Consider the following 27,448-nt stretch of genomic DNA (forward strand, 5'->3'; position numbering starts at 1 on the left):
GTTTTAGGAACAGATAAAACTACAATTGACTCTTCATGTCCCAATTCAAACTTGAGTAAAGAAGCTACAATTGTACAAAACATGGAAGAGGAACATTGTCTGATTGTGCAGATTAGTTCAGAGACCAAGGTATGACAGACTGATGGGTAGTAAGCAAAGCTGTGTATCAGGGTATCAAAGGATACAGGTTGTAAACATAACTGTCAATAAATTACTGCATGAACTTGGGTAAGTCACTTCCACTTGCTCTTTTTCCCCACAGCTCCCATGAATGTCACTGTATTGAGTCTGTCTGGGATGGAGTTAAATTTCTTCATATAAGCCCATAGGGTCTGTGTTTTGGATTTGTTATAAATGAGAAACAAAAGTCTCGATATTCAGCAAAATTCAGATTGCTTTATTTTATATAGACAGAGCAAGCAGCGCTGGGGAATGTGAAGGTTTACCACCCACTCTACGCTCCACCGAACCCCGCCCCACATTCTCTTCTTATACTATGGTTTCTCGTTGTAATCAATAATTTTTGGTTTTTTGCTGTCATCATTTTGCCAGGTAAGCAGTGGTGGTCGAATAAACAGAATAAACATCCTTATACAAATTCACAAAGTCTCCGGTGATAGTCTCACAGATAACCATCTGGTCCTTGTAGATAACCACCAGCGAAGTTCTGGAAGTCTGGTCCTTGAGATAGGCAGCATTGATCAGACAAAGGCAGGAAAGACTATTGGGAAGTCTGATTTTGCAAGCTGGTAGCTGATACAACTTATTTGGAAAACAAAACATAACATAACATAACATGGTGATTTAGAACAGAATGATGTAATCATGTATTTTCCTTTATCTAGTGTCCATGCTTCACTTTAGAGCTTAGTATTCTGGTTTATACAAAACCCCAATACTTTTGTCATTAACACAAATCTTTTATCAGTTATCACAGATTTGTGGCTAAAACAGTGTTGATAACACACTGATATTTTGTCTATTTCTGGACAGTACTTGCATAGAATCAAGGTTTTCTTTTTCCCTCCACTCTGCTCCAACCCAGAGTAAGCTGGGGTTGGACAAGAGCCTGGGAGAGGACACAGCTGGGACAGTTGCCCTGAAATGGATAAAGGCATATTCCACACCATATCATGATCAACAACAAAAATTGGAATAGAGGAAGAAAGGGTGTAGTTGTGGAGGTTTTTTTGAGACTGGCTAAGCAATCTTCTGATTGTGGGAGGTGATGAGTGATTGCCTTTGCACCACTTGGATTTTTTTACCTCTTTTTTCACCTATTACTGTCTTTATCTTGACCCATGAGTTTTCTTGTTTTTGCTCTTCCTATACTCTCCCCTGTTCATTTGGGGCAGGGCAGGGGAGAGTGAGTGAGCATCTGGGAAGGTGTTGAGCTGCTGCCACCTGAGGTCAACCCAAAACAGTCACTTAACTTGTTTATTTAGAACAAGTCAACCAACAGCCCCTGGACTGACTCCACCTTATTAAAGAAATACTTTCATCCAGTCTGCAGTCTTTCTTTATGGGATGAGAAAAGGTGGCTGAACAGAAAATCTTGTCTGAATGGCCATATACTCTTTTTGCTAGCTTACAGTGGAGAGACTTGAACTCAGTTGACATGGAGAAGATAGATCAGCAGTAGCTGTTCCTATGGGTGGGAGCCCCCTCCCACAGTTATGGAAGGCTCTTGCAATCTTCACACTTCATTGAAAGCAGTGGCAGCAGCCCTGATGTGTAGATCAGAAGGAAGCAGTTTTCCCAGCTTAACCACTGCTACTGTCCATCTTTCTGAAGTAAACAAGGAAATAAGGAACTGCTCTTGTAGTAACGTACAGCAACGCAGCTGGAAAAGAAGCAACTTGTTTCTGTTATTACTTAACTTGCAAGATATCCTTTCACCACTCTAAAAAGTTTCTCAAACCCATATGCAGCTTTCCAAATGTTTAAATAATTGTACCAACATTTGCAGAGGAAAAAATGAGTTCCTAAACAGCTTGTGGACTTCTGAGATATGAGTGGCCCTTTAATGACTTAAATTACAGTGATACCAGGCACTCTGGCAAGGCTAAACACACCGTATTATCTTAAACCAGTGATTTAAAGTCCTGTCCCTTCTCTTTCTTTCTAATAGTGCATGGTTGTTCTAATGCCATGATACAAATGCATCTTTGTAGTGGTTTAGATTTGTTAATTTCAATATACTTATTTTTTGCTGTGAGATAGGATTAGGAGCAAAAGCAAGGCAGGCCTAAAACTTAAAGGGTGTAAAGAAAACTTTATTAACAACATAAAGAAATAATAAATTCAGAATAAAACTTTCAGACCACCCCTCCTCTTTTCTCCTACACTCTCTTCTCCTTCTTAACAACAACATACAGAACCATTTTAGTCAGCTACTGTTCATATCTTTGTATTCTGATCTCTTATCTCTGCTGGCTTGAGGGCTCTTTGCAAGCCAGATTCTACCTGGGCAAGGCTTGGAAACGTGCCCTGTCGCTGAGAACTGCTTGGGCAGTTTTGGGGTCTCACGGAGGCTCCCACTCACCTGCGACAAGTGACGTCCGAACAGCTGCGGACCCTGCCCACATTCTGTGAACCGCCTTTCCTCAAATTGTACAGTCTTCGGGAGCCACAAAATTGGGCAGTTAATTCTTCGTTTTAGTAAGGGTTAACTTCACTGGATTGCTCCCTCCCCTCAGGACTGGAGCCTTCCAGCACCAAACGAGCAGTCAATGGCCTATGATAGCTGACGATTGTGAGTATAATCAGCTTTTCCCCCCCAAAGGGTCTGTCGTTTTGGGGTTTTTTCTTTTGTTTTCTCTTTTTTCTGGTCGTTTGGCAAAGGGTTCGTTATGGGAAACCCACTTTCAAAAAATTTCCTAACTCATAACGAAAGAGATCTTTATTTCCTAATAAAACAAACTCTATCCTCTGACAACTTTTTTTTCAAAAGGCATTCATTCTAAAACTACTCTAAAAAATTCATAAAATAGATTTCTACTCACTTTTCCAACTTTAATAACCAAACTATCCTTTCAGATTCTTTTTGGGACTCTGTGGGCACAAAAATGTATGAATAGCAGGCAAATGCAGATTTTTCTGTCACTTCTTTTATTCCTCTTTTCCAAGATATCGTAAGAGCAAGAGGAAAACTTAAAAAAAACGGCTTCCCCCCTCCCCTCCTTCCTCACCTCTTATCTCCTCAAACAATAGACAAACTGTTGCATTTCCTAGATGCATTGTAAATGGTACTTTCCGTGACCCCTGCTATGCCCTGTAGCTTGGTCCCTCTCCCCTCCTGGCCATACAGGGCTGGCTGGGATACAATTTCTGCTCGCCCTCCTTTTCAGACCCTAGAAAAGATCTGTGCCCCCTGATCTCTGTCTCTTTTTCTCTTTCTCCCTCTCTTTCTCCCTCTTTTCCTCGCTACCCACGAGAAATAAACCCTGCAACTTCATCAGGAAAAAGAGCCTCTTTTGTTATCTTATTTATGTCCATGAGGCAAGGGCCTGGGAAGCTTCACCCTAACAGCTGAGCTAGACCGGAGGAAAGGTGAAGACCCCATTTTTAGGGCCGAGAAAAAGCCTCAACAAACCTTGCTACCTCCCCCTCTCGCTTCCCATGCCCATCCTGACCCATCTCACATCCGCCCAATCTCCCTCTGTCCCTTCCAACATCACCGTCCTGTCCCCGCCAGAGCCAAACTCCGTTTCTCCTTCTAATATCCCCCAATCCCCACCAGCAAATCCTTCCCCCATTTCCCTAAGTCTCCCTACAGGTGCACTCCCCACCCCCACCCAGAGTCTGCCTCCCACTATTCCCATAGCAACAGATTCTACCTCTGCTCTCCCTCCCCTACTCCCTGCTGCTGAAAGCACTGTCCCCATGGAAACCGACATTCCTGTACACCCCCAAGGTCACAGATATCTAGCCGCCGCTCCAATTACTCACCCCACTCCCTCCTAACCCAAGTCCTGCCCTCCCAAGACACAGCTGCCGTCTCAAACACTCCCTACCCCCCCAGCCCACAAACTCCCCCGACTCCAACCCCATAGAGAAGCCGTAGCCCATCGCAAACACCCCCATCCCACATAAACTCACCTTCCCTCAGCTGCCTCTGTTTCCATACCCCCCCACAACGTGCGTCCTACAGCAGCGGGGACCGCAGCCACTGGCCCTCTGCCCATCCCCTCCCACACACTGGCACCCTCGCAAACCATGCTCCCCTTTTTTCAGATGTGCTCAAACTTCCCTAGCCTTAAAAATCCTCCCCCTCCTCCCTCTGCACTCCAAAATCTCCCCAGTGTGACGGCCCTACCCTCCCCGCCCCCTCCCTCGTTCTCCGTCCCACCTCTCAACTCCCTTTCACCTTCAGCCCCCGCACATATTCTACCTATCCTCATCTCTCCAGCACTTTCAGCCCTTCCCCCACTTCCAGCCGCTGATATCGTCCCCATACAAACTCACCTCGCTACAAAGTTCCAAAATCCCGCCCTTTTCACAGCAACTCGTCCACACTCCCCCGCTGTCACTCAACTGCCCGTCACCATGACCCAGCCCCACTCAGCCCACACACGCCCAACCCTCCCTTCCAATTCACTTTTCCGCACCTCAAAACCCATTCCAATTGTAACCACCTCTACTGTCGTAAACTCTCCTCCCCCTCCCCCCACAAAAACTGCAGCCTCTGTCCCATCCGTACCCAGCGCTTCCCAAGTTACACAAACGAATTTCAACACCGCTTTCCCCGACCCTGCGTTTTCCCTTACCGACTCGCTCCCGACCCCTGCCCCGGGACATCCGCTCCCGGTCTCATCCCCCGGGGTCCCCCCTGTCCCGGTTTCCGTTCCCAGAACTGTCTTACCGTCTTCCCTTAGGGCTTCCCCGGTCCCTGCCGTGCCCTCTGCCCCTCCTCCTGCCCCAGCCTTGTACACGAACTTATTCCTTTCCCCAACAATCATCCCCGCTCTCCCCGAATCCCTCCCCTCCTCCGCAAGTGCGGTCCCAGTGCAAGCCCATCCCCTGCAACCCGTATCGCGTTTCCCTAACGACCCCCGCTGCGTGGTGGCCCCACACCCACCCGTCCCTGGGGAGGCATCTGGTTTCAATAGTACCGTGTGTGCTGCGCCCATGGCGCAGCAAAGGTGCGCAGCTTGCACAACTGCGATCGCTGCTGCGCCAGCGGCACCTTGTGGCCAAACCATGCAATACACACACATGCAACCCTCCATGCCTTCCCCCACACAAGCCCCACCGCTCCAACTTCCCCTCTCACGTTCTAAAAAGTGTGGCACCCGAAGAAGACGCTCCTCTTCCTCTGAATTCAGCGGCAGTGATGCCTCTGATTCAGAAGATGTAGATTCATGAACAGATGCAAAGCTTAAAGCAACCCAAGATGGTCATTGGAAATTAGCCCAAAAAAACCTCTGCCTTTCCTGTGATTTATAAACGAGGTCGCAGAGAAGGATCCACAAACAGATCAGAATGGCAATCAATTGACACAAAACAATTAACAGAATTGACAAAAATTGCAAAAGACCATGGCAGATTAGCACAAATTTTTAGAAATTTTTGAGAAGCATTCTTTTCAGCATATGTCATGGTTCCACATGATCTCAGAAATCTGGCCAATTGCATTTTATCTCCGGCTGAATTTATGTAATGGGAAAGGTGTTGGAAAAAGCAATTAAAAATAGTATCTGATAAATATTCTAAAGATGCTGATCGACAGAATTTTACTGTCGAACAGTTATCAGGAAAAGGTGATTTTTCTAAACCTTTAGAACAAGCTAACTCTATACCTGAAGAAACACTGCAAGACATTGCTAATGCAGCAAAAACCTCATTCCTTCTTACCCCTGACGACTTTATTCCTACTTTGCATTTCTCTAGTATCAAACAAGCAATAGATGAGACTTTTATAAAATTCGTAGACGGGCTCAAGGATGGTCTTGAAAAACAAATTGAGAGCACAGAAGCGCAAAAGGAACTTTTAAGAAAACTTGCTTTAAGCAATGCAAATGAACAATGTAAAACCATTTTAAGAGCTTTACCTATAGACACTGACCCCACCATCGAGCAGATGGTGGAAAGCTGCACACGCCACATGTCCACTGAAAACACAGTGGCCTCAGCAGTTGCTAAGGGCATTGGTGACGGCGTTTCTGATGCATTTTCAGCGATGGTCTCCAAAGACAATGCTCGTTGTTTTTATTGTGGGAACCTTGGAAATTTTATAAAAAAACTACCCTGACAAACCACCCACCCAAAATCCCCACAACAATTAGCAGAAGCCCCAAAGGCAGCAAAAACAACATCAGCAGTCAAAAAGTTCCAATGCAGCTCGGTTTCATCTCCAGGCAAAGACAACAAATCAAAAGCTGCTTTCCATCCAGTCCCAACAATGACAAATGAGGGACATCAAAGCCCATCATTCTCGAAAATCCCAAACTACATCAAACAGATCCAACATATGGAGCGATAAAGATGGGAACCCGGCATCAATTGGAAACTGTTTTGTCTTTAAATATTACAGATGGCAATTTTTATTGTGTTCCCACAGGAAAGTATGGACCACCAGATGGTCCTTGGGACATTTTAATCCTTGGTGACACTTTTCATGGTCCAACACAAATTTCTGTTTTACCAGAAATACAAACTGTAGCACCTGGAAAAGAAATCTTTGTCCAATTGTGTTGCATGGACACTGCCTTTTTTCTTCCACAGGAAACACCGACTGCACAAGCATTCCTGCTTCCAAAAAATCACATGGAACGGATCCCTCTCAACCCTACAATAATGTGGGCACAAATTATGGGTCCAAACAAACCTATCCTCGAGTTCAACCTTTTCTGCTACAGGGAAAAAATCCAAAAACCAGGAATGATAGACACTGGTGCTGATGTGATCATCATTGCCCACTCGGAATGGCCACCACACTGGGAACTTCAACCTGTAGCAGGCATACTGGCTGGAATTGGGGGAGTCACCATCTCCATGAGAAGCAGACAGAACGTTGTCATTGAAGGGCCTGAAGGTAAACTGGCAACCATCTGACCATTCGTGGTAAGGGCCTCCATCACCCCTATGGGGCAGAGATGCCCTATCCCAATGGAGGACTTCCCTCCGAGTTCCAAGTCCAGATTTCTGATAGGGGCCATTGAAGAGCGCACAGCCCCACCTACACCTCGACTCACCTGGAAGAGTGAAGATCCCATCTGGGAAGAACAATGGCCCCTTTCAAAAGTGAAACTGGGCGCACTGCAAGCCCTGGTTGAAGAACAGCTAGCAAAAGGCCACATTGTTGAAATTACTAGCCCATGGAACTCGCCGGTTTTTATCCTGAAAAAACCTGGAACAGAAAGTTGGAGACTCCTCCACCACCTTCGCAAAATCAACAACATCATTGAAGACATGGGTCCTCTCCAGCCTGGACTGCCCTCCCCATCAATGCTGCCTCAAGACTAGACACTTGTTGTCATTGACATCAAAGAGTGTTTCTTCAGCATCCCATTGCACCTCCAAGATGCACCACGTTTGCCTTTTCCGTCCCCTCTTTTAACAGTGAGGCTCCCCTCAAAAGATATCACTGGCTTTTCCTTCCCCAAGGACTCAAAAACTCTCCAACCATTTGCCAATGGTATGTTGCTCACATCCTTTCTCATGTTCAAGAAGAATTCCCAGAAGCAATCATTCATCACTACATGGACGACATCCTAGTTTGTGCATCAGAAAAAACTTACTTAGAAAAAGCAGTTGAAACAACCATTCAGACCATAGAAAAAGCAGGACTTGATATTCATGAAGACAAAGTACAGTACACCAGCCCATAGAACTATCTTGGACTTTTAATCCGAGAAAGGACCATTGTACCCCAGCAGCTCTCCATCCGAGATGACCCAAAGACTCTAAGAGACCTAAACAGCCTGTGTGGATCCATCAACTGTATTCGCCCCCTACTGGGACTCACAACAGAAGACCTTGCCCCTCCGTTCAACCTCCTCCATGGCAACGAAAACCTGGACTTCCCACGCACACTCACCCCAGAAGCCCAACAATCCATCACCAACGTTCAGGAAGCCCTGTCTTCACTTCAATCACACAGATTTGAGCCAAATTTGCCTTTTCAGCTTGTCATTTTAGGAAAGGCCCCTCGCTTCTATGGATTGATTTTCCAATGAGGCCCTCAACTCACAGACCCCCTGTTAATCCTTGAATGGATTTTCACAAGCAATCAGCCCACAAAGACAATTACCACATTTCAGGAAATCATGGCACATCTGATAAAAAAAGCCAGAACCCACCTGCACTCTCATTCAGGGTGTGAGTTCACATGCATTTACCTGCCCCTGACCACGGGAGATTTGGAGAACATGCTCCAAACCAATGAAAACCTTCATTTTGCTCTAGATAGCTATACAGGCCAAATTTCTATTCACATACCAAAACACAAACTTTTTAATCAGAATGCAACATTAAATTTGGTCCTAAAACTTGTTCAAAGTAGAACACCTCTCAATGCTCTAACTGTTTTTACAGACGGCTCAGGTTCCTCTCACAAGTCTGTCATGACTTGGAAAAACCCCAAAACTCAAAATTGGGAATCTGATGTCTAAATTGTGGAGGGATCTCCACATATTGCTGAATTGGCAGCTGTTGTTAGAGCCTTTGAGAAATTCAAAAACAAACCCCTTAATCTGGTCACAGATTCAGCTTACATAGCTGGTAGAGCTATGAGAGCAGGACATGATTTTCTCAAGGAAGTTTCCAATCCAAAATTATACCAATTGATTTCTTCATTAATAACCCTAATCTCCAGCAGAAAATTACCCTACCATATCATGCATGTTAGGTCACACACCGACCTCCCAGGTTTCATTACAGAGGGTGTAGCTTTGTCCGATGAGTCTTTCACCCTTGTTCCCGACTAGCTCAGATGTTAGGATGAAGCCTCTGGGATCCACTACATGGACGTGAATAAAAGATAACAAAAGAGGCTCTTTCCCCCCTGGGGAGAATCTGAGGTTTTTTTCTTGTGGTCCTCCAGGAGCGAAAAGAGGGCGAGGTCAGGGGGCATAGGTCTTTTCTAGGGTCTGTAAGGGGGCGGGAAGAAATTGGATCTCAACCAACTAGGCATGGCCAGAAGGGAGAGGAACCAGGCCACAGGACATTGCAGGGGTCATGGAATCTACCATTTCCAATACATCTAGGGAGTTACAACAAGAGGGAAACAGGAAAGCGGACGCACTGGCCATGCCCATTGAAACTGCAAACATCCCTAACATCTTTGCTCAGGCAAAGCTGTCATATTCATTTTTTCACCAAAATGTACCTGCCCTCGTGAGAATGTTTAAAATTCCAAAATGTCAAGCAAAAGTGATTGTTGCAACATGCCCAAACTGTCAAAACTACCAAGTGCCCTCTATGGGCACTGGAGTCAATCTCAGAGGCCTGAACAGCTGCCAGCTGTGGCAAACTGATGTGACCCATTTCCCACCTTTTGTAAAGTCTAAGCATGTGCACGTGTCCATCGACAGATTTTCTGGAGCAATTTTTGCATCTGCTCAGTCTGGAGAAAGAGCCACTCACGTCATCAAGCATTTTGTCCTAGCATTTGCCATTCTAGGAGTTCCAAAAAAGATCAAAACTGATAATGGATCCACATACATCTCTCACAAATTTGAAGAGTTCCTCAGCAAGTGGGGAACTGAACACATTAAAACCATCCCTGGAAATTCCACAGGACAGTCTATTGTAGAGAGAACTCATCAAACCATCAAAAGAGTCCTTCACCAGCAGTGGAGAGACACAGAAATTTATCTCCATTGGAAAGACTCTGCAAAGCTCTCTATGTCATCAATTTCCTAAATAGCACCAAGTCAGACCCCGACTCAGCAATACTCCAACACTTTGAAAACTCAACCCAAGTGAAGCTCACTGAAAAACCACCAATGCTGGTGAAAGACCCAGAAACACATCAAGTCTCTGGATCTTTCCAATTAATTACTTGGGGAAGGGGGTTTGCTTGAGAATCGTTCCCGAGAAAAAATATGCTAGACTGGATCCCTTCATAGAATAAAGCTATGGATTTGTTCCTATCTTCGTATTCCAATCTCTTATCTCTGCTGGCTTGAGGGCACTTTGCAAGCCAGATTCTATCTGGGCAAGGCTTGGAAACGTGACCTGTCTCTGAGAACTACTTGGGCAGTTTTGGGGTCTCACGGAGGCCCCCACTCACTGGCAACAGCCACCAACTTAAAAATAATCTTTTTCAGTTCACTTTAGGGAGAGGAGTTTCCCTTTGTCAGCGTATAGGGACTTCACAAGAAAAAACAGTTTTCTCATGGCTTCACTTTCTACGAACAGCAGTCACCCGGGAATCTGCAATCGTGAAATTCTTCCCATCTTCACAGCCTTCCCAGAGCTGTGCTTATGGGCCATGTTAAACTCATGGGGTATTTACTTTTAAGAATGAACTGTTCAAAAGCAAAGGTTCTTTTCATCTCTTTCTCTCTGTTCATGCTTCATCCCCAGGAACAGAGATCCCCTTCTTCCCTCGGGGCAAAGGGTCTTCAACACAGGTGCCTTTGCTCATGATTTACAAGTTGAACACTCCAACCTGAGCTGTGCCAGGATTTCAGGAGACTCAGGTAGTGCTGAGAGGGGCTGGCTCGAGCCAGAAACAGCAGCGGCTGCTCTAGAAAAGGTGGGAAGGGGACGGCTAAGATCTCAATCACCCTTCCTGGGCATTAGCTGCAGCACCCACTGCCAATGGCCACCTCTCCTCCCTGCCAGGACATGCCAGCTTCCCAGACGGGGGGCTCGGCCTTGCCCCTTGCCAGGCTCGTAAGCCATGCAGTGGAGCCAGGCCCTGTTACCTGCACTCCTGCTGGAAGAGAAAAGGACCCTTCACTGGTTTTCTCACTTCAAAATGTGAATTCATGGAGGCAAACCAAATCCTCTAATTAGTTTCCCAGGCTGTCAACAACCAAAGCAGCCTCCGATTTGTCCCATCAAGTCACAAAGGAAGTTCTCATGGAGAAAACTTCCATAGATGCCCTCTTCTAAGTACCAATTAATACAAAACCAGCACAATCTTGAAATCTATTCTTCATTTTGACAATTTTAATGGTTTTTTTCCATATGCAATAACAATATATCCCATTGTTACAAATATTTTTTTCTGTTAAAGCTCGTAAGAAGTTGCAATTGTATGAATTCTTTGCAGGAAGAGAAACAACTTGAGGATGAAGGATTTATTTGTTTCTCCTTTTGAAACAAGACAAATTTGAGAGAGATCAAGTGAATCTTGTCTATAAGCATAAAGGGTTCTGTTGTACGGAAATCCAAAGTGAAGGAGAAGAACAAATACGAATCCTGGAATTCTTTCAAAGACTGAGAAACAGATAGGAATGGTCATTTATGTGCACATTCTAAGCCTTAGGCAGAATAAAAATATGAGTTAACTTACTTGATTTCAGGAGTAACAATTTCCTCTGCTAGACTGTCTGAAGACTCATGGCTTCCCAGGGGCATCGGTGCAGTGTGAGGAAAAGAAAACCTTTACCAGGAAGAACAGTAACTTCCTTTTAAAAGATCAGGAATAAACTTTGTTCTGCAAGTTGATAGATTTAGAGTAACACCCTTGAGTAACTGGGAAATAATACAAATGTCAGGCCTCTAACAAGAAGGAAAGATAAGCACAACACAATTTGGAGAACAATCACTGTTCTTATTTTCACTAATTCTGGAATAGTGATTTTGTGGTGGATGATTTCTTGCAGTATATAAACTGAAATAAATTACAACATATGAACAATCCTGTAGGCATCAGGAAATAGTTACATAATATTCTTTGTAAATGGGAGAGATGTTGACCATGACTACTCAGAAATCAAATTCCTGGGGTAGGGAGAAACATTTTCTGAACCCAACATATTTGGGAAGTCCCTAAGCATGAAGACTTTCAGTCAAACTGAAAGTTTCATGAGTTCATAAGCATTTGAAAGCAAATTAATACCAGAAGTGGTTTTTTAGTTTAGCTGAATTTTAGGTTTATTATCTGCTAAAAAAAGACATATCCATTATTCTGTGGAAGACCTCTGTGCATATTAGAAAAGAAACATTTAATCCCCTTTTCTGTCTCTTACCTGTATCTGTGAGTTGGCTCTCCTCTGCTTGTACACATCGGAACTCTTCAAGAGTTTTTTTACAGAATCTTTCTGCTCTTAATCTCTGAAAAATAGGAACAACAATAATATGGTTGAGGTTGGAAGACACCTCTGAAGGTCATCTAGTCCAATGCCCCTGCTCAAGCAGGGCCACCTAGAGAGAGTTGTCCAAGTTCATGTCCATAAGGCTTTTTCACATTTCCAAGTACGTAGATTACACAAGCTTTCTGGGTAACCTATTCTAGAGCTCAGTCACCTTCATGATGCCTAGAAAGGCTGATCTGGAACAGACACTAGACAGAGTTAAAAGGAATAAAATGGGTATTTATTCAAAGACCTTAAAAGGATACACCTTGGGCAGTACAAGAGCCTGGCCAGGGCTGCACCCAGGTTGAATCCAAGATGGATCCTGGTCATGAGTTCCCACACTTTTATAAGTTTTGGTTCATCCATACATTGGGGTCAATTGTGCAACCACAGCTTCAGGTTATGAAGTCTCGACCCCCTGGCGTGCCCCCTTCCCTTTCCTGTTGTTTATGTTTTTTGGTTGTCCTTGATTCTCTAGCTGGGAAGGGATTGTTCTGTCCAACTACCCTGAGAACACACTAACACCCAACATGAAGTTTCAGAGTTACACGTCAAGCAGCAGAAGATCTGAAAAATATAAAAGCTAAAACCCAAGGCATCACTGAGTAAAAAAGTGTTTCCTGATGTTCAGATGGAACCTTCTGTGTTTCAACTTGTGCTCATTGCCTCTTGTCCAATCAATGGGCCTGGCTCCATCATGTTTTCACCCTCCCTCCAGGTATTTATATACATTGATGAGTTCCATCCGGAACCTTCTCTAGGCTAAACAGTCCCAGCTGTCTGTCTCATCCTTTCCTCGTAGAATAAATACTCCAGTCCCTTAATCATCTTTGTGGCCCTTCATCTGACTATCCAGTAGCTCCATATCTCTCATACTGAGGAGTCCATAACTGGACACAGGACTCCAGGTGTGACCTCACCAGTGCTAAATAAAGAAGGATCACCTCCTTCGACCTGTCGACAACATTCCTTCTAATGCAGCCCAGGACACCATTTACCCTTTTTTCTGCCACCAGGTGCTCACCAAGCCACTCTATCAGCAAGATCACTCTTCTCAGAGAGACTGGGTGAAGAAAAGAAGATGAAAAACTCATGGGTTGAGATAAAGTCAGTCTAATAAGAAAAGCAAAGGCCACACATGGAAACAAAGGAAAAAGAAAATTTTCTCTTCTTCCCATCAGCATGTGATATCCAGCCACTTCCTGGGAAGTAGGGCCTCAGTATGCAGAGTGGTTGCTTCAGAAGACAAATGACTTAATAACAAATGTCCCTTCCTCCTCCTTTCTCTTCTCTTTTATTGCTGAACACCACCTCATGGTATGGAATATCTCTTTGGTCAGCTGGGGTCAGCTGTCCTGTCTGTCCCCTCACAACCTCTTGCCCACTCCCAGCCTACTTGCATTTGAGGGTGGGGGCTTTAGAGAGACAGCCTTGTTGCTGTGGGACCACTGCTCAGCAGTAGCCAAAACACTGGTGTATCAACACCTTTCTAGCGACAAATACAAAGCACAGCACTGTGAGCGCTGTTATGTGAAAAGTGAACTCCATCCCAGCCAGACCCAATACAGGTACTTTGCTGGCTTATGTTCAACCTGGTGTCCACTAGGACCCCCAGGCCTTTTTCTACCATGCTGCTTTCCAGCATGTTGGCCCCCAGCATGTACTGGTGCATGGGGTTGTTTCTTCCCAGGTGCAAGACTTTGCTCTTCCCTTGTTGAACTGCTTGAGGTTCCTGTCAGCCCATTCTTCCACCTTGTTCAAGTCCCTCTGGATGACAGCATGACCTCTGGCATATCAGCCACTTTTGTGCCATCAGCAAACTTGCTGAGGGTACACTCTGCCCCATCATCCAGATCATTAATGTAGATGCTGAACAGGACTGGACCCAGTATTAACCCCTGGGGTAGACAGCTAATCATTGGTATCCAACTGCACTTTGTGCCACTCATCACCACCCTCTGGGCCCAGTCATTCAGCCAGTTTTCAATCCACCTCACTATCTGCTCATCCAGCTCATACAGTTTCTTTACAAGATCCATACAGGATCTTGTGGGAGACAGTGTCAAAGGCCTTACTCAAGTCAAGGCAGTCAATATCCACTGCTCATCCTTCATCTACCAGGCCAGTCATTTCATTACAGAAATTTATGAAGTTGGTCAAGCATGACTTGCCCTTGGTAAAGCCATGCTGACAAATCCTGATGATCTTCTTGTCCTTCTCGTACCTGGAATTGATTTCCAGGATTAGCTGCTCCATCACCTTCACAGGGATCAAGGTGAGGCTGACCAGTCCATAGTTCCCTAGGTCCTCCTTCCTGCCCTACTTGGAAAAAAGAGCATGTACTGTTTTCGGCTAGGTGTTGGGGGTTGAATTGTTCCTTTTTCTTTCTGTGGAATTTTTCCCATTGTTATGCGAAGTATTTGTGGCTACACCTTAGTAGCAATAGTTTTCTCTCGAAGGGGAGGGGGATAGGGGAAGATTGGAAAAGGAAAGGTGAGACAGGAGCCTGGGGTCTCTGGCTCTTGTTCTCTCGCTTGCTGGTGGAGTGGAAGGAAGAGGGCTGGAGCTCCTATCTAGCATCCTCCCTGCCATCCCAGTGCCAAGAGCCACGTTCCCTGCTGTCAGACATCACTCTGTTGCTTTCCCGCCTCATCCTACTATCTCCGGACACTCTGCCAAGCACCACGACCGACACCGTGAGGGGGGAGTCGCTCCTCCATCCCTCTCACACCTGGGCCACCGCCGCCATCACCCAGCCCCCTTCAGCTGCGCTGGACCTGCTCTGCCCACAGCACTGGTAACTGAGCGCAGGGAGAGGGAGTCTGTGACCAAAACGGACTAGAACTGAGCTATACTGTTCTGTTTTGTCGTCAATTTTTATAGCTGTTGTTTCTGTTGTTTTGCCTTATTTGATATCAGTAAAGAACTGTTATTCCTATCCCCATATCTTCTGCCTGAAAGCCTCTGATTTGAAACTATAATAATTAGAAGGGAGGGGGTTGCACTCTGCATCTCAGAAAAGGGGTTCTTGCCTTTCCTTAGCAAATACCTGTCTTTCAAACCAAGACACTATGCTACAGTTAATTTTCTTCATGGTAGTTTGTATGGTGCTGTGTTTTGGATTTATGATCAAAACAATTTTGAGAAATCCCCCATACTTTAGTTATTACTGAACAGTGCTTACGCATCTCAAGACCTTTTGTTTCTCACACTGCCCTAACAGAGTGTAGACTGAGGGTATGTTGTGAATGAGTGAGTTGCTTAAAGAATCACTAGCAAAGGTATCAGCAAAAGCAGGTTTAATATAAATCTGAAAATGTGACAAAGTTCATGGCAAAGTATGACCGCTGCAAGTGGCCACACAACAGAACCAACCCAGCCGGGGAGTTTGTGGCAAAAATATAGAGAGATGGGAACGATGGAGTTGCCTCAAAACAAAGAACTTTTAACGTAAAAATAACAAACGTAGAAACCACATGGTACCAAGAGACAACTTCCAACGACCCTGAAACCCGGAAAGCACAGAGGTATATAGATGAGGTAGAGGGTACAGGATCCAATCAATAACGAGGATAAAGAACAGAACTATATATGTAGCTGGCAATTAGCCAACCATATCTCAAAACCAAGAACAACACTTTATTTGGAACAATCTAGTTAACATATTAGTTCCTATGGGACAACTCTTTTCTCTATTGTGTCACCACAATGGAAAAGGATGTCTTTCCTCCTAGCTAGGTCTCCCAGGATTTGAAGCTGAAGCTCTCTGCATCTGCAGGTGAAGCCAGCTCCCTGTCCACCTCAATTTCCACAGCAAAGTTCACTCTATTACTTACTACATGGACAGTGCACACAAAGGAAAATCAGATTAGAATCAATCTAAAATGAGTTATGCGGAGACCGGGGATGCCAAAGTGTAAGGATGAAAAAGGGTAAGGGTGCAAAGGGGTAAGAGAGACCCTCACATAGATTCACAAGGTTCAGAGTAGACCCCCTTGTCAAACTTAGCCTCAGACTTGATCAATGGTTTATGTCTAAAGTATTTAGCAGCACTTAATCATTGACTAATTTAACATTTACAAAATTATTCAATAGGATTTACACAGTAACAAGTTATACAGCAGTAACAATTATAGATCTGAGAGGGCAATATTTATATTCCACTTGCTATAGGGCATTTAAATCAATTAACATATGCATGCACACAGATAAAAATAAGTATTTGCAAAGGTATACACCTGTTAAAAATTCCTCTCAATTTCAGTGAAATATTCACATCGAATGTCTGCATTTCTCAACAGGGAAAGGGTTGAGCCTTGAGGAGTAGAGGGTATCAGCCCAAGCCTTATTGTCAGCTTTTGTAAGCAGTCCTCTGAGTATCACAAAATTGAGAGCTCGCTAGCTCTGAAATTGAGATACTGGTGCAGCCCACTGCAGCCCAGGAGAGCTCAAAGAGCCTCACTCAGGACCACTGTTTACAGGGTCATAAGATGATTTGATTTAATCATCTGTCAATCTCCACCCTTTCCATAATCCAAGACAGTAGTTGCTTGAATTTTCCTCAAAGTTCCAGTAACAATAATATTGTTCCACTCAGGCTATGATTCAGGCACAAGAAGTTGGGACACAGCCAGGACGGCTGACCCCAACTTTCCAAAGGGATATTTCAGACTATATGACATCATGCTCAGCAATAAAAACTGTGTGTAAGGAGGAAAGCGATATTTGGAGGTATGTTGTTTGTCTTCCCAAGTAACTGTTAGGCATGATGAAGCCCTACTTTCCTGGAAACAGTTGAACATCTGATTGCTGATGGGAATGAGTGAATGAATTCATTATTTTGCTTTCCTTGTGTGGGCAGCTTTTGCTTTCCCTATTAAACTGTCTTTATTTTGATCCACGTGCTTTCTGCCTTTTACCCTTCAGATTGTCTTTCCCATCCCACTGCAGGGGGAATAAGTGAGCAGCTGTGTGGTGCTTTCAAAGGTTAACTCACAACCAAGTGGCATTTGTTTTCCTTTACTCCTCAGACATCTCTCCCAATTGCCATGATCAAGCAAAGATTATTGAGAGTGGCCTCAGTGTTATCTGCCAGCTCACTCAGCGCTCATGGGTGTATCCCATTAGGGTCTGTAGACTTACGTATGTCCGGATTGCTTAAGTATTCCCTGACCTGATCCTTTTCCACCAAGGATACATCTTCCTGGCTCCAGATTTTACCTCTGGTCTCTGGTCTCTGGGATTCCTGAAGGCTGATCTTGCCAGGAAAGACTGAGGCAAAGAAGGCATTCAGTACCTCAGTCTTTTCTGTCTTGTGTCACAATGTCCACTGTCTCATTCAGCAGCAGGCTCACATTTTCCCCAGCCTTCCTTTTGTCACCTATGTACTTATAGAAGCCCTTCTTGTTGCCTTTTAAATCCATGGCCAGATTCAACTCTACTTGGGCTTTGGCTTTCCTAACCTCATCCCTGCATGCTCAGACAATGTCTCTGTATTCCTCCCAGGTTGCCCATCCTTGCTTCCACCCTCTGTATGCTTCCTTTTTGTGTTTGACTTTGGCTAGCAGCTCGTTGTTCATCCACATAGGCCTACTAGTATTTTTGGCTGAATTACTGCTCATTGGGATGAAGTTCTCTTGAACTTGGAGGAAGTGATCTTTTAATATTAATTCTTCCCTCCAGGGTGTTATCCTATGGGACTTTTCCAAGCAGACCTTTGAAGAGGCCAAAGTCTGCTCTCCTGAAGTCCAGGGTTGTGATCTGGCTTTTTGTCCTGCTCCCTTCTCTCAGGAGCCTGAACTCCACCTGACTCCATGGTCACCACAGCCAAGGCTGCTTTAACTTTCATATCCCCAAGAAGTCCCTCCTTGTTGGTGAGTATACCGTCCAGCAGATCTCTCTCCTCATCTCTTCTACCACTTGGAGGAGGAAATTGCTGATGATCTCCAGGAACTGCCTGAATTGCTTATGCCCTGTTATGTTGTCTCTCCAGAAGGTATTGGCATGGCTGAAGTCCTTCATGAGTACCAGGGCCTGAAAAGATGGAGCTACTTCAAGAAGTCTGTAGAAGGCCTCATCTCCTTGTTCTTCTTGGTCAGGTGATGTAGAGCAGACACTCACTACAGTGTCACCCTTATGCACCTTCTCTATAATCCTTACTCATAAGCTCTCAGGTGGCTCCTCATCTGTCCTCAGGCAGAGCTCCAAGCACTCAAACTGCTCTATCTTCCTAGCCTGTCCTTCCTGAAGAGACTGTCTCCTTCCATTGTAACACTCCAGTCATGGGAGCAATCCCACCATGTCTCCATGATCCCAACAAGATTATAGCCATGCAACTGCACACAGGTCTATAACTCCTTGCGTTTATTCTCCATGCTGTGTGCATTAGTGAACAGGCATTTTCAAGAGGCATCCCATCATGTTGACATCCTAGACAGTGTTTTAAGGGATTTGTCCACAATGGTGCCTTGTAGGCATTTCCTTGCTTATATACAGGCGCTGAAGGTGACTCCACTTAAGCCCCATTTTGTTGATTTTATGTTCTGTTCCTGTCACAAATCAAGATATCCATGACAAATTTCAGGTACCAGATAGCAAACAGCATAAATTCGGACTCACCTCTTTTCCTTTTGCCCTCACACATAATTGGATCCAAGGGAAAAGCAGGTGAGCTAAAATATGATAGGCTACTTTTCCTTACCAAGGAAAGCAAGATTCAATAGACAAGAGGAGGGAAAGGTAAGGTAGCTGGAGAATATAGAGTCAACAGAACAGATGAACTACAGTAACTTGACACTTGCTTTTCCAACAGTAGAATCTTAGAGAGCAGTTCCACTTCCTCCTCCTGATCTATGTTATTGGCTTTGCCATCATCTGAGCATTTCAGACATGAAAGGAAGCTAGTTGTTTCAGGCTCAGCCCAAAGACAACTAAAGAACATGTCCCGGGTAACAATGTAAAGATGTGTCCAAAAGCATGTATTCTATCACCATCCATTGAAACGAGGTGGGGCAGTGATCCTTATCCCTGCGGGAGATATCCTCTGCTAATGAGCCATCTGTTAAAAAACATGTGGGGCAATGTTCTTTATCTTTTCCACAACCCATCCTTCCTCCAGGAGATATCTTCTGTTAATGGGCCATTGAGTCCCACTACATGACTGATAAAATTACATCATCCCACTGGGAGATGCTCCAGCCAGGGGCAGGAGCCAAACATTTCCTACCTAGATAAAAACTGAAATTTGGAACACCAAGGCAGCCTTTTTCCACTGGATCCCAGAGGAAAATCCGACCTTTCCACATCATCACTGGACCTTCGGAGGAAAACTGCACCCTTCTACAGGACCACTGCGTCAACTGAAGCATCTGTCACTCCAGGAGGACTGCAGCCACCATTTAATTGGACTGCTAGCAACACCCTGACTGACAGGGTGTCAGGTTGTATTCTGACTCTGTCAGTGGGGTTTTTTTGTGCTATTGCATGTATTTTATTTTTTCTCTTTCTTTTTTTCTATTAAATTGTATTTCTGACTTGGAGTTTCTCACTGGTTTTGCTTTCAAACCAGTACAGAACAGTACTGGATGATCCTGGAGTGTAGATATGTTGACTCTTTTGTAGTGTCAGGCTTTATGCCCCCCATTTGTCAGTAAGGCAAAGGAAAAGAAACTACAGGTAGTACCAGGTTAGTAACCCAAAAGGATCACGACTCCAACATAAGAGGGTGACAATTTATGTAAAAATCAAACCAGTAGTCTGCTCTAGAACTAGGATGTGTCCCATGTCACTAAGCATTCTAGGACAGCCCTTAGCTCTGTGTAGGTACAGAGTTATGTTGGCTGGTAGCTACTCACACAAGTCAACCCAAATGGATCCAGGACTCGTGATCCCTTTGGCAAACAGCACTTTGGTGAGGTCCATCAGAGGCTTGTGTTTTCTGAACCTCACATGGTTAATTCTGGTGTAACTGTTGGTTCCACCTGAATATAGTGGGGCATGCTGATTTTATGAATAGCCATCTCACAAAATCCTTAGATTAAAAAGCTTGGATTGGTTTTATCATTACAGTAAAAAGAGCCACTCAGCAGGGAGCTGCAGAATTTGATAATGGCAGTCAGAAAATACCTTGAAGTTGATTACTTGAAAGCAAGAATATTTTAAACCTGAAAGATCACAAGAGAAACAGGCAGCTGAGAACTTGAAACATAAGGTAGCAGAAAGAGTTACAGATACAGAAAATAAATAGTCTGAGAAACAGAAAAAGGACAAGGGCTGCAATCAGTGGTAGAAGTGATTGTAATAGATACCAAAGAAACAATTAACTAATCAAATTCATGGGTATCTATCAGCCAACACAACATATACAGCAAATTTCAAGACAGATTATTACTAGATATTAATCGCATACTATCACACTGACAGACACAAAGACAAAAATTAGTTCAACAGCTAACTCTAAAGTATAATTGACAAGCTATCACAATGCAATTTGTTATCTGTGATGGGTAATTTTAGTCATAGAAGCATAGAATGGTTTTGATTAGAAGGGACTTTTAAAGATCATCTCGTCCAACCCCCCTGCTATGGGCAGGAACATCTTTCACTAGATCAAGTTGTTCCCTCCAACCTGACTGTATATGTTTCCTGGAATGGGGCATTTATCACCTCTCTGGGAAGTCTGTCCCAGTGTCTCATCACCCTCATCAAAAATATTCTTCCTTATATCAAAGCTACATCTACCCTCTTTCAGTTTAAAACCATTGCCCCTTGCCCTGTCACTACAGGTGTTGATAAAAAGTCTCTGTATTTCTTACTAGCCCCCTTTATAGATGGAAAGGCTGCAATAAGATCTCCCTGGATCCTTCTCTTCTCCAGGCTGAACAACCCCAGTTCACTCAGCCTTTCTTCATAGGAGAGGTGCTGGAGTCCTCTGATAATTTTTGTGGCCCTCGTCTGGACACGTTCTAACAGGTCCGTGTCTTTGCTGTGCTGAGGACCCCAGAGCTGGATGCAGTCCTCCAGGTAGTAGAGGGATTGAACCATCTCCCTCAGCCTGCTGCCCACTCTTATTTTGATGCAACCCAGGATTGGCTTTCTGGGCTGCAAGCGCACAATGACAGCTCATATCCAATTCTTCATCTACTAGCATCCCCAAGTCCTTCTCTGCAGGGCTACTCTTAATCCATTCATCCCCAGTCTGTATTGAAACTCGGGATTGACCTTACTCAGGCACAGGAACTTGCACGTGGCCTTGTACTTTGTGAGGTTCACATAGGCCCATTTCTCAAGCCTGTCAAGGGCCCTCTGGATGGTATTCCTTCTCTCTAGAGAATCAACTGCACCACTCAGCTTGATGTCATCTACAAACCTTCTGAGGATGCACTCAATCCCAATATCTATGTTATTGATGCCACATTACAAAATCATAGAATCACAGAATATGCTGAATTGGAAGGGACCCACAAGGATCATTGAAGTCCAACTCTTACCACTGCACATGACCATCCCCAAGAGTCACACCATGTGCCTGAGAGCATTGTCAAAATTCTTCTTGAACCCTGTCAGGCTTTGTGGTGTGACCTCTTCCCTGGGGAGCCTGTTCCAGTACTCAACCGCCCTCTGGGTGAAGAACCTTTTTCTAATATCCAACTTAAACCTCCCCCGTGTTGGTGATGGGTTTAAATTCAAAGAAAGACCTAAATGCAAAATTAAACATACATTGGTGATGATAAGAAAACACGCTGATATGGTGTTATAGTGTTGGGTTCGGCAGGTATTGCTTTTTCCCCTCATCTGTCTCCTTTCTCATGTGCGCTCCCTTTTATTTAATCTTGTTACAGATAAACAATTGCCTTCTCATTGGTCCCTAGGGCCTCTTGCTAATTTTGTAACATGCCTCAAGCATTCCATGCATGTGATTGTTTTCAATTACAATAAGCCACAGGGTCCTATTCATATGACAGTGTTCCACCAAGGAATGAGATTCCATAGCATCCCTCAGCAAGAACACAATTTTGCAGGACCCTTAGGGTTAACATTTTCTTGTTCCAATCTTGGTCAGGATGCCAGGTGTCTGGCACAGTTCCCACACCCCTGACACAACTTCAGGCCATTCCCTCGCATCCTGTCACTGGTCACCACAAAGATCAGTGTCTGGCCCTCCTCTTCCCCTCACGAGGAAGTTGTGGAATGCAATGAGGTCACCCCCTCAGTCTCCTCCAGGCTGAACAGATCAAGTGCCCTCAGCCACTCCTCATATGGCTTCCCCTTCAGACCCTTCACCATCTTCCTTGCCCTTCTTTGGACATTGTCTAATAGCTTTATACCTTTCTTATATTGTGGTGCCCAAAACTGCCCCCAGGACTCGAGGTGAGACCTCAACAGCACAGAGCAGAGGCGAACAATCCCTTTGCTTCACTGGCTGGCGATGCTGTGACCGATGAACCCCAGGACAGGGTTGGCCCTCCTGGATGCCTGGACACTGCTGACTCATATTCAACTTTCCATCAACCAGGACCCCCAGGTCCCTTTCTGTGGCACTGCTTTCCAGCCTCCCATTTCCCAGTCTGTACATACATCCTGACCCAGGAGCCAGTTGCTCACCCATCACATGATGTGTTTATCCATCTGTGGGATGGACATTTTGTCCATAAGGATCCTGTAAGAGACAGTATCAAAAGCTTTACTGAAATCCAAAAAGATTCCATCAACTGGCTTGCCTTGATCAACTAGGTCGGTAACCTTGACATAAAAGGAAATCAGGTTTGACAAGCAGGACTTTCCCCTCATGAAGTTGTGCTGGCTGTGATCAATGACTTCATTGTCTTTCAGGTGTTTTTCAGTAGCTCCCAGAATAATCTTCTCCATAACTTTACCAGGCACTGAAGTGAGACTGATATGCCTGTAGTTTCTGAGGTCCTCCTTCTTTCCCTCCTTGAAAATTAGGACAACTTCCAGTCAGGTGGGACCTCTCCAGATTCCCAGGACCTTTCAGAAATCATTGAGACCTTGTGATGACATCAGCAGCTCTGACTATTCTTGGATGAATCAGACATAGGGATCCAGCTGGAGCAGCAGATCCTACAGAATTTCAGGGTTAACTGAGGGTTTAAGATTCTCAGAGTCATGGTCCTCCAGCTCAGCACTCTGGGGTCCCAGAGCCCATCATCAGGGCTGAAGACAGAGGCAAAGAAAGCATTAAACACATCTGCCTTGCCTTTGTCCCTGTTTGCGAGGTGACCATCCTCATCTTATAATGGACCAATGTTATTTTTGCACTGCCTTTTGTTATTGACATATTTAGAAAACCTCCTTTTGTTGTTCCCCACATATCTGGCAGCTTCAACTCCAGTTGAGCTTTGGCTGCATGAATTTTGTCCCTACAGTGGCAACCAGCATCTCTGTATTTCTCCCATGTCACCTGACCTTATTTCCATTGACCATACACCTTCCTTTTTGGCCTTAGCTCCAAAAGAAGATACCTGCCCAGACAAGCTGCCCTTCTGCCTCGCCTGTTTGACTTCCAACATTTGGGAATTGCCTGTCCCTGTGCCCTTAGGAGATGGTACTTAAAATATGCCCACCACTGATGGACTCCAGCACCTTCAAAAGCATTTTCCCAGGGAACTTTACTCACTAGTTCCCTGAGCAGCCTGAAGTCTGCTCTCCTCATGTCCAGGGATGAGGTTTTGGTGGCACTTTTCCTCCTGTCACCAGAGATTTTAAACTCGATTGCTTTGTGGTTGCTGTGGCCAAGATGACTGCCAATCACCACTTCACTCATGAGATCCTCTCTGTTGATGAGCAGCAGATCAAGGAGGGCATCTTTCCTAGTTGACTCCCTTAGTACCTGTACCATAAAGTTGTCATCCAGGTTTTTTAGGAATCTTCTGGCCTGGCTTGTATCAGCTGTGTGGTGTTCCCAGTTAATTTCTGTCAAGTTGAAGTCCCCCGTAAGGACAAGGGCAGCTGACTTGGAGGTATCCCTTAGTTCCTTGAAGAATAATTTATCGGTGTCATCATCCTGGCTAGGAGGTCCATAGTAGACTCCCACAATGACATCCACTTTACTTTTTCATCCCTTGATTCTTACCCAGAGGCTCTTTCAACTGTGCCATTGCCAAATGCGAACTCCATAAATTCCAGTCCCTCCATCACATACAATGCCACCTCTCTGCCTCACCTGCCTTGCCTAACCTCCTGAAGAGCCTGTAACCATACATCAGGGCACACCAGTCACAGGACTTATCCCACCAGGTTTTACTTATGCCAATGATGTCAAATCTCTGGGACTGGGCCAAAGCCTTGAGCTCGTCTTGTTTGTTCCTCATGCTGTGTGCAATGGTATAGAAACATTTCAAGTGAGGTTTGTTTTAGCCGACACCTCGTGGAGCAGATTGAGGAATCCAACCAGCACTCAGTGCTTTTCAAAGTTATAAAATGAAATACTTTGCTATTAAAAATACCATCTGTAGAACACTCCATATCAAACTTTCATCTAGGAATTGCTCTGAATTCCAGAGGAGTGAATACAGCTTTCAATATGCTGTTCTTTTAATTCCACTTTTTTTTTAAAGTCTGAGCTTATAAACAGGTAGATCATAATAGAAACTTCACTATTATGTTTATTATGCCACACATTATAATAATTCAACATAAATGCCAGCAGAACCAAAAGGCTACAAGTCATATTGGCTGCCAACTACAGTTTATCCACTTGTGGCTTTTTTACCTGTATGTTTCCTCTTGGAAATGCTCTAACTGGGTCTGTAGCTTCAAGTGCCTATGACTTGCAGGGCTGTTGGGATCTTCTATAGAATCGGATTGATTCAAACGTTCCATCAGAATTTGGTTTTCAACCAGTAAAATGCTCATCTCCTCTTGAAGATCTGAAACCTGTTGTGATAAAAGAACAGACCGGAATAATGGAGCTCTCAGTTTTATAAAGAGCAATTTTTTTTTTTGTGCACACAGGAAAACATTAACACAACTCATAACTGGAAACATCAAAATTCATGAAACTATTTCACAAGAACTCACAACTTGAATAATTTTTCATTTGATATGTGATGTAGCGAATATACTACAGTATTAGGGACAGGATTTGACATAAGGAAAATAGTGTTCTTAGCTTTATTTCTCAGAAAAATCTAAAGAAAAATATCTTAGTGTGTTGGTTTGAAAGCAAAACCAGTGAGAGACTCCAAGTCAGTAATACAATTTAATAGGAAAAAAAGAGAAAAAATAAAATACATGCAATAATACAAAAGAAAAACCACCGACAGAGTCAGAATACAACCTGACACCCTGTCAGTCAGGGTGTTGGTAGCAGTCCGTATAAATGGTGGCTGCAGTCCTCCTGGATGACAGATGTGGTTCAGTTGAAGCAGTGGTCCTGTAGAAGGTGCAGTTTTCCTCCGAAGATCCAGCAATGATGTGGAAAAGGTCCGACTTTCCTCTGGGATCCAGTGGAAAGGACTGCCTTCGTGTTTCCAACCCTCAGTTTTTTATCTAGGTAGGAAAGGCTTGGCTCCTGCCCCTGGCTGGAGCATCTCCCAATGGGATGATGTAATCTTATCAGTCATACAGTAGGACTTAATGGCCCATTAACAGAATATATCTTCTGTAGGAAGGATGGGTTGTGAAAAGATAACAATGATCATTCCCCTGATTTTATCAGATGGCACATCAGCAGAGGATATCTCCCACAGAGATAAGGATCACCACCCCTCCTACATTTTAACAGATGGTGATAGAATACACATTTTTGCATTGTACCCCAGGACCCTTAGTTATCAAAGAAGATTGTCACTATTAAAGTCTTGCTACTTTTCAAGCACCATCACCTCATGCTCCCACTCTTGCACCCCATAGTAAGGTTTTTGCATGTTTTCCAAAGGAAACGATGTTTTTATAATCACAGAGAATATTCAAGTCCCTCATGGCCATGCATCTCCAAGAAAAATTTTTATCCAATGGCCAGTTGCAAATGGACTTGAAACAGGAACAAAGGTCCAAAAGATTATTAAATTTCTTACAACTTTGTGAAAACACACAGTGGAGCAGAGAAGCCAAAGTGCGATGACACAAAGAATGTCTAAAGCATAAGCTCATATTATTACACACTATGCAATCAAAATGAAGGTAGAAGGGAAAAAGTATATAAATATTCCAAAAGACAGGAAAGTTTTAATCAGAACTTGTATCCAACACAACAAAATAAAGCAACCATCAAAAACGAATCAGTAAGGCACAAGGCTTTATTAATCCCATTCATGACTGCTTGGCTAAAAGCCAAATTACACATCAAAATGGGAATTGATTTAAATGGTTCTTCTGGGGGTAGAGGTTTAGTCTGTTTATGCCATCCAAATAAAATGTGATCTGTTTACAGTAAAACTTAGTTTTACTTTTATTTGGTTGTAACTTTTTATTGAAATCATTATACCAGCAAAACTCTCCTAAGATTCCTGTAACTTGCTCTTGATTTCTGTAACTTGCTCTTGATTTCTGTAATTGCCCTGTGGGTGAACAATGCTGCTCATTTTTTTCTTGAATGCAAAAAAGCTTTGTCAGTACCAAACACCTTTATGCTGACATAACTGAATCAATAAAAATGGGCATGAACTTTTTGCTCTGCTAACATGGGTAAAGAAATACAGCAACTGAGGATTTATTTACTTTTTAAATATAAAAGAGAGATTTCCATAATCCCTTTCTTCAGATAGCCTACCTGCATATCTAACTCCTGACATCTCTGGGCAATTTCTTTTGTTGTTAGTGTTGTAGTTACAGAAGAGAGTACCAGTATGGATGTAGCCAAATGTTGTAATTCACTAGATGTATTGGAAATGGTAGATTCCGTGACCCCTGCAATGTCCTGTGGCCGGATCCCTCTCCCCTCTGGCCATGCCTAGTTGGCCTAGATCCAATTTCTTCCTGCCCCCTTACAAACCCTAGAAAAGAACTGTGCCCCCTGACCTCGTCCTCTTTTCGCTTCTGGAGGACCACAAGAAATAAACCTCAGATTCTCCCCGGGGGGAAAGAGCCTCTTTTGTTATCTTTTATTCACTTCCATGTGGCAGATCCCTGAGGCTTCATCCTAACATCTGAGCTAGTCGGGAACAAGGGTGAAAATTTCAGCAGGCAAAGCCACAGTTGGCGCTCACATGGACGGGTCTCTGCAGATTTAC

The 27,448-nt window shown here is 44.1% G+C and overlaps 1 long non-coding RNA gene and 1 pseudogene across 10 annotated transcripts; both read right to left on the reverse strand.

Annotated features, from left to right (window-relative positions):
- Positions 1-376: 376 nt before the first annotated feature.
- On the reverse strand, positions 377-5,039 carry LOC148220317 (uncharacterized). Of its 10 annotated transcripts, XR_015798932.1 has the most exons (4): positions 4,865-5,036; positions 3,006-3,054; positions 2,546-2,620; positions 377-1,843 (listed from the first exon to the last, which is right to left on the reverse strand). It is a non-coding gene; the product is annotated as an uncharacterized LOC148220317 (long non-coding RNA). The 10 variants fall into 10 exon arrangements; XR_015798941.1 differs by lacking the exon at positions 3,006-3,054 and having other exon boundaries at positions 4,865-5,039; XR_015798938.1 differs by lacking the exons at positions 3,006-3,054; positions 4,865-5,036 and adding an exon at positions 4,102-4,855.
- Positions 5,040-13,105: 8,066 nt separating this feature from the next.
- On the reverse strand, positions 13,106-24,586 carry LOC148220318 (uncharacterized; annotated as a pseudogene).
- Positions 24,587-27,448: the final 2,862 nt, after the last annotated feature.

The sequence above is a fragment of the Sturnus vulgaris genome, chromosome W (assembly GCF_052056855.1).
Source record: "Sturnus vulgaris isolate bStuVul1 chromosome W, bStuVul1.hap1, whole genome shotgun sequence".
Lineage (NCBI taxonomy): Eukaryota > Metazoa > Chordata > Aves > Passeriformes > Sturnidae > Sturnus > Sturnus vulgaris.